At 40.4% G+C, this 8,421-nt stretch overlaps 1 long non-coding RNA gene across 5 annotated transcripts; it reads right to left on the bottom strand.

Moving 5' to 3' along the window:
* Window positions 1-772: 772 nt before the first annotated feature.
* LOC120437426 lies at window positions 773-5,723 on the bottom strand. Of its 5 annotated transcripts, XR_005611115.1 has the most exons (8): window positions 5,669-5,723; window positions 3,630-3,812; window positions 3,418-3,531; window positions 2,816-3,263; window positions 2,236-2,397; window positions 1,865-1,989; window positions 1,660-1,760; window positions 773-1,517 (listed from the first exon to the last, which is right to left on the bottom strand). It is a non-coding gene; the product is annotated as an uncharacterized LOC120437426 (long non-coding RNA). The 5 variants fall into 5 exon arrangements; XR_005611111.1 differs by having other exon boundaries at window positions 2,816-3,531; XR_005611114.1 differs by having other exon boundaries at window positions 2,236-2,387; window positions 2,816-3,531.
* Window positions 5,724-8,421: the final 2,698 nt, after the last annotated feature.

Here is an 8,421-nt window from a genome sequence, read left to right as displayed (position 1 = left end):
ATACGCAAGAATCCTAGTTGGACTTTTGTTTTCACTCATATTTTTGAACCAAATATTGAAAACAACTCTGACAGACTGGATACCTGGTCAGGGTGTACATTACCTTTCACTCAAGCACCCCAGGACAGAGCCCTGGCCCACCATGAGCCTGGGTGGATACGTGGTTATAATATAAAATGACTGATACTGAATTTGAATATTTCATGAAAATCAAATTATAATATGAATTCCTAGGTGTTTGTTATATCCAGCAAGAGTAATATGTCAGACATATGTCTGAATTGCTAACCCTAACCCTAGCTCAACAGACCACAATGCCCTGGACTGTCACTATTATTACATGCTGTGAACATAAGTAGCTTTGATCACAGTTTATGTTGTAAAAGAGAAGGAATATTAAAAAAAGATCTACGTTGTGATATTATTTCTTCCAAACTGACCAGAAACATGCTTGTCAGACTCTCACAGCACAGGATCAGACTCACTGTGCATGACGGCTCAGGCCAATAATTGTTAGATTGTCAGTTGTTTAGTATACTTCTGTACAGTTAGGGTCACCATCTCTATTTCAGTATAATTAATATGCAGAAAACACTAAAAGTTGATTGTCTTCCAATATTCTAACAAAACTTTGACTTTGTTAGTACATATTGTTACAGTCCTAATGCCAATATGATTTTTCATAACTCCTGCTTTGAAATACTGAACTTTAAAATTGACCTGATGAAAGTTAATTTACAGTCTGTCAGGATAATTCTGACTGTAAGATCACTGTATTAATCTGAATCCTTCTGAAATGTGCTGTGAATGAATGCTGATGCAACTCACTGTGGGAAAGCTGTTAATAAAATGAATCTGTGACACATGCAACACATTCACAGAGGAAGAGGACACAAAGGGAGGACACGCAGAGGCTGTGTTAAAGTCAGAAATCCAAATCTTTAGTCAAAAACAGGCGGCGGTTACAAACAGGAAGACAAGCAGTCCATTAAACAGTCTACAGGGTCAAACATACAGAGAATTCAAACAGCAGTAAAAAATAACTGGACACTGAAAAACTTAAAGCCATGTGTGACGCAATAAAAGGAAGCAGCGCAGTATATTCACTGAATTACAAAATTACAAAAGAGAAAAACGACGATTTCTAAGGTTTGTTTTCTAAATGCAGGCAGAGTGTGGCTGGTAAAGATGGAAACATACAGAATGTAAACTGTGTGAGTTTGGTGAACTTTGTTAGTAACAAATGAGGTAAAAAAAAAAACAACCCAAAACAGACAAAACACAGAAAGAGGCTCTCAGTATTCCTTAATAATTAGAAAGCATCTAAACATTCTGATTTTTACAGTCTTAGTTCCGCTCGCTGTCATTATTATAACCATCATGATCAATGGCGAGGTCCTGAGGTGGGCGGGGCTGTCTCTGGTGATGTCACCATGAAGGAACAGCGTCTGGCACGTGTTGGTGAAACATCCCAGTACACTGGTGTAGTTTCCTCTCCAGCTGGTTGACCTTTGACCCTTCAACATTAAGGGGAAGAAGAAGAAACAGTGTTAGGTCAGGTGACCACATGGTTTCTAAAAAAACTGACAGGAAGTAACCAGGCCGTTAGAAATGGATGGCATGTGTTTATAGTTACTGTAGTTAGGTAACTCTACTTACCAAAAGCAAAGCTGCTGAATGTTGCAGGAACTGATCATGTGTGGTGATCATTCAGTGCTGCTCCGGCAGGTTAGACAGTCCAAGACTGATATCCTGCCCATCTGAGAGTTTGAAAACACACATGCAAAAATTTAATTGTATTACAGTCAAAGTTGGATGTTCGTTTTTGTCCTTTAAAAATGTTTGTGTATTTGAAAGCACTAACATTTAAGGATGACTCGGATCGTCTCTCTCTAAGAGTGTCTCCTTTAAAGCGGAGACAAGTGTATCCACTGATCCACGTCACTTTACCTGGATGATGACTCCTCTCTCCCTCACCCAGAAACACTCCTAAAATAACCAAGCAAATAAATAATACCGATTTACTCACATTACAAAAACATTAAAAACATCTCCCTTTGATTCCATTACTCCATTCCTGCTGAACATCAAGCAACAAATATCCCAGTAAATCACAGTAAAATGTAAAGCACATGTTTTCTCTGCTTTGTCTAACCTCTGCAGAGCCTCTGTCAAGAAAAACATATCTGTAAGCATAAAACAAATAAACATTTCATAACACGTCACTGGACAAACCTCGGTCAGTTGATTTCCTCTGTGCAGTGCAGACGAGCATCAGTCAGTAAGTCAAGGTGGTGAGATGGACTCGTGTCCTTGGTGACTCTGCTACTTCTTCTGAGGAAACACCACCGTCTCTCCACACCGTCACCATCTGTGGGCACAAACTGCTGCTCTGCTCTGTCAGCATGTAGGAAATCACATATCACACACACAAGGGTGAAGAAACATTAGAGCTCGAGTTTGGATACTTTAGATCAAAACTAGCTCTTAGTTTCAGCAATCAGACAAACAATGATACCAAACTGATTCTGTATGAATACAATATGGTATTTTCAATACAGGTGTCAAATTAATGTATTAAAACTAATACAGATATATGTATATATATTTTTTTTCATTTAACAATTGCAACTGAAAGAAATTAAATATTGAACAAAAAATATATTGTCACATTCTGCATTCTCAAATACAAATTTCACAAAGTAAATTTTTGATTAACAGAAAAAATATGAATTAAAAAAATAATTGTATATTATTAACATATTATGCAACCGTGACCAAAGTCAGAATCATCATTACAGTATTGTGGACTTACTGCTTGTATAATAGTGATAAACTTCAGGGGAGATCATGATGTCAGAAAACTGTAAATAACACTCTGAAGTCTGAAGCTGCTTTTCTTGTTTCTGTGACCTCAGCACGCTGACAGACTTGAAGTTGCTACAGATTTTAAAAAGTGATAATTATAGGGAAGAAACTTCTCTTTTTCATCCATTTAATCAAACATTTGATGCCTCAGCTGTCTCAGTCCTAAAGCATTCTGCAACTACAACTAACCTGAGGAGGCTTGGATTTGGCTGCAGGTGCCCCTGTACATCCTTCTCAGCAGCACACATGTGGGTACCATTTAATCACACTTCTTCCTGAGCTTTGCTTCATCACAAGGCTAAAGGTGGCATCCCATGTCACAGTCTTATCATCATCCAATTGGAGAAGAAACATTTACAGGTCTCCTGGTTTTGTTTTCTGATCCTGCAAACAGACTGAGGACAACAAAGCCCAGAGAACACGAGATACACAACATCCAACATTCAGACTCAACAGCCTCCATAAATGAAGAGCACCAGGTTGGTCCAGTTATACTAGATATGAGCATGCTTCATATTACTGTGTATGAATAATAATCAAGAGACAAACTTTGAAGATGCAGAGCATGATGTCCCATCATCAGACTGTAAACAAACATCCACCAGGCTTCTTTGTTGGCAGAGGTGATGATTCTCCCATCAGGGATCAGTAGCGTGTATTAACCTGTGGTATAAGCAGCAGTCACTGAAGTGTTACTGTTTCAGATAAGAAATCTAGCACATAAAAGCCAGGGTGGGAGGGATCTCTACAAACTGACTTACTTCTCTGTTCCTCCAGCTTCAACAAAAATCTGACTCTCCAGTCACAGACAAACAAAAAACACCAGCTGGGAGATAGAAAACGCTGCCTGGGTCTTGCTGGATGTTGCTGGTCAGAGTCCACACATTAGCAGAGTGCTGCTTGGTCCCACTGACCCATGTGGACAGCGACCGTGGCGAACTGTTCTGGAAAATGGAAAAGAGAATTAAAATGACAAAAAGCCAAACAGGATTTCCACAAAGACTCTCTTAGAATCAGCAATCAGAAAATCATTGGTTCATATTACAATTAAATATGACCAGGCTCCTTAAATGTAAGCAGTTAAGATCTGATTTGACTTACATCCTTCACACAGCACATTTGTCCAGGCTGTCAGGTAAACATAGAATTAATCTCAGGTAACATGACTCACAGTAGAGATTCAGTAAGAAAGATTGCCAGCTCTAATATTATTACCACACCAACAGCTCAGATTTCTAGAAGTATTTAAACAAATGTGAGTCTATCCATTCATTTTCTTCTGAATATTCAATTCAGGTTCACAGTGGGAGGGTGGGGGGTATCGTGGAAGTTTGTAAATAAAGTCTGCAACACAGAAAGAGCTGTGATCAAGCTATTTATTACTGCGCGCAGGAGAGCCAACACACATCAAACATCACAGTTCAGTCATGTCAGCTCTGCCACAGAAGTCGTGCTCCTACTCCTTTATGCATTCCAAGGAAGAGGGAGGAAGTTACAAACTGATCCTACCACACTTCCCGCGCCTCGCTATGAAACCTAACAGATCAATGGTTACGCTGTTTTGTGCCCTTGGCCTTATCAGCACCTGTAAAGGGAGTTGTTTTCTCAAACTGCTGACGCTGAAGTAAGTTCATCTAGTTTTAGAAACTTTTACTGAACAGTCTATAACAGTATCACAACTAAACATATGCATAAGCACTTAAATACTTTAAATGAGAATAATAGAACATTTCTATTACAGGAGCCAGAGGCTGTCCCAGTAGATATAGGCAGAGCACACCTGGACAGGTACCAGTCTGTCAGAGGACTAACAGAGAGACAGACATCAGAGTAACAAATCTATTTAAAATTAATGTAAGCTTGCTGCAGCTGTATGTATGAACATGTGTTTCTGTGCTCACAGTCCACCTCTCAGGAACCTGGAGTTCATTTTTAGTCTACTTTAAACAGACCTCACAAAAGGCTGATGTGGCTGGATCAGTAGTCTGATTTAAGTACGATACCTTTGGCCAGGGATTAATCTGGTACATCGCTTCACTGCAGTCTTACATATTATCCCCACACCTGAATAAAAAATATTGATATTTACAAATAACAGATTCAGCTGATGCAGCCTGACTCAATCTGATTCCAGATGTTCAGCACACACAGAGACACAGAGGGTCTGTTTAAAGTTTAGTGTTAACCTGAGTCACTGATCATTTGCAGTATTACAGAGTCTGGCAGTCTTTGCATGATGTCCACGTCACTGTAAGCTTCTAGCTGACTCTCAGGTGTGACAGGTGTGCCAGCAGGAAAGAGTCATAAGAACCTGCATCCTGAGGTTTGTCATGCAGGATTAAAGGAGCCAGGCTTTGTTCACACAGCTAGGATTGTATTTTACACTGACCCTGGGTCAGTATAAGTATCATACAGTTTAAACGAAGCACTGAAACTTGCACATATTTATTACAGATGCATTGAAGCTAATCTGGATATTTACTGTCAATCTGTGGCTGCGATTAATCGTTTTACTGGAAACTTTATTAACTAGTAACTTCATCAGTCATGACAGAAGCTAATATTTCTGTCCCAACATCGTTTAAACAGTAACAGCTTTACTACAATATAAGCTAACGTTTACACCGTAACTTTAAGCTAGCGCCATAAAGACGGTAAAACACGTAATAATATCTACAAATGCATCTTACAGCTGTTATATTAGCACTCGGTGTATTACTAACATAAGCACATTAACATTATTGACACTCGCTGACTTTTAATAGTCATCTATAAATGCTGTCCGTTTAAATGATCTTACCTGTAACACTGCTGTATCCACCGGATTCCAGCCAGAGTGGATTCTGGAGTCTTCCCACGCTCCTGTCAGTGATCCTCCATCTGGATGGATGATAACAACCTTCTGAACAATCTAGCAGGTGGATGGCCCATATCTATGGGACTGATTTCTGCTAATAACGCCCATTGTATGGACTGATAACAGCCGAAGCGGGTGAATAAAGTCACCCGGTCGCTAGCTGTGCCATTACCCAGCATACACCTCTCCCTCCATAAATGCAATAAACGATGCAAAAGTAATGGCCTATAATTAATTTATCTGCTGTATCTGCTGTTTCTCAGGTAGTTGTTTACATTATATAATATATTGTGTTCAGTACACGTCACTACGATGTGATTTTGGAAATGTATAAATATACGAACAACAGGCTCTTCCGCGGAAATCTCTTGTCGTCAATAAGCAACGATTAGGGATCAGTATAGTATTCAATAGGAGGACCCGGCACGTCAATTCTCGACGCCAGGGGGGTACCCTGCGCGTCGATAAGTGAAGCAGAGGGAGCCTGACCATGCGTCACACATTTGACGAGTTGGGAGTGAGAACGTGTTGGATAAATATTACCATTCCGTAGAATATTCCTGTATTTCACTTTTACTTGTTCCCATGTTCTAGTAGGTCCTGTTGTGGCTCTAATGTGACAGAGGATATGATGTAATATAATATAATGTGGTATAATGTAATATCACATGATATAATGTAATATCATGGATCACTTACGGGTTTAATTTGTCAGCAACTTTCTGCCAGCCCTCTCTCCTTGCTTTTAAAGCCTTTGCAGTGTTCCCCTGCGTTTTAATTAGACTCTGAAACTCCTGATATCCCTCAATCAAGAGTTCTTGCTCTGCTGCCGTAAAATACTGAGCGCGCTCCTTCGACATCTTCGCCGACCAATCACAGGGTTGCCGATCAATGTTTCTACTATCGATGCGTAGCCCCTTTTAAGCCACCCAGGGATCTCAGATTACTTCATCCAGCTATACTAATCGTCAACAACAGGTGTGTTCGGAGAACCGGATTAGCGAGCTCAAAGTTAGCGCGATGATTTGATCTTGGATGTGTCATTTGATCTTGGATGTAGTAAGCGAGGTACGAAGAACGGGCCCCAGGAGATTTACTGAAAACTCCGACAATGTAACCATGGTGTTGAGCCAACACTGCTGCAATGAGGTCAAACTGAAACAATGCTGCAGTAGTAGCTCTCATGAAAAAAAGAGCCTATTCATAGTGCGTGAGATTAAAGAGATTTAAAAAGAAAAGTTTGCTTTGACAGCTGAACTTTTTAAAGTTTTTAAGAAACATTTAGGAAAAAGCAGCAGGTAATAAACTGGACTCAAGGTGACTGACAAAATCCAAAAATATAAACAGACGAGCGTTTCATATTTTAGGGCAATCAACCCTCAAACCCAGGAAATGTTTCCCTTTGTTCTTGGATGACGACAAGCAGACCGCCCCCGGTCCTGCAGTAGCATGAAGGCCCAGAATCCCAGATCCTGACCAGACGGCCAACTCCTCCAACGAGTCTCCTGCTCCAGATGGTGAACAGAGAAAAGGGCTTTGAATGTAATTGGGAAGGCACTAGGACCCAGGCAAAAGGAGGGTATCAAAGGAAGTAGCAGCAGGTGCTCTTTTTCTTTCCTTTGAAATGATGAATGCCTATGAACAATGGCAGTTTGGGAAGGTAAAGAGTAGGTGTCACGGCTGTTTGCAGGCAGACAGGAAAAAGACCCAAATGCAAACTCCAAAATGGCAGACATGAACTTTAAACATCTTTATTGCTGAACAAAGAAAACCCAAAACTAAGCTGAGGCATAACCTGAACCTGAACAGGTTATGCCCCCCCCCCCCACACACACACACACACACACACATATACGAATCCACATCCCAATGTAATGACCAAACACACCCACCGATGTATGTAAATAAAGACCAGGGGTCCGTTCTTTGTACCTCGCTTACTACATCCAAGATCAAATGACACATCCAAGATCAAATCATCGCGCTAACTTTGAGCTCGCTAATCCGGTTCTCCGAACACACCTGTTGTTGACGATTAGTATAGCTGGATGAAGTAATCTGAGATCACTGGGTGGCTTAAAAGGGGCTACGCATCGATAGTAGAAACATTGATCGGCAACCCTGTGATTGGTCGGCGAAGATGTGGAAGGAGCGTGCTCAGTATTTTACGGCAGCAGAGCAAGAACTCTTGATTGAGGGATATCAGGAGTTTCAGAGTCTAATTAAAACGCAGGGGAACACTGCAAAGGCTGCAAAAGCAAGGAGAGAGGGCTGGCAGAAAGTTGCTGACAAATTACACTCGTAAGTGATCCATGATATTACATTATATCATGTGATATTATATTATACCACATTATATTATATTACATCATATCCTCTTTCACATTAGAGCCACAACAGGACCCACTAGAACATGGGAAAAAGTAAAAGTGAAATATAAGAACATTCTACAGAATGGTAATACTTATCACTTATATTGCTTTTAGTCTCTTGAAAAGAGACCCTGGAATAATCCGTTTGTTTGTTTATAACAGCAACCAAGAAAAGGGCAGAGCAAATAAAGACAGGTGGTGGTCCTGCACCCCCTCGTCACACACGGGCTTTTTGTACTGTGACATTTATTGACATTGTGGGGGGTTTTTTTGTGTGTAGTTTTATATAACACTCCATCACTTTTACCTGTTCCCAGGCAAGGG

Source organism: Oreochromis aureus, linkage group 3 (assembly GCF_013358895.1).
Source record: "Oreochromis aureus strain Israel breed Guangdong linkage group 3, ZZ_aureus, whole genome shotgun sequence".
NCBI lineage: Eukaryota > Metazoa > Chordata > Actinopteri > Cichliformes > Cichlidae > Oreochromis > Oreochromis aureus.
Note: the sequence above shows the minus strand (reverse complement) of the source record. Positions and strands in the feature narration are given on the sequence as shown.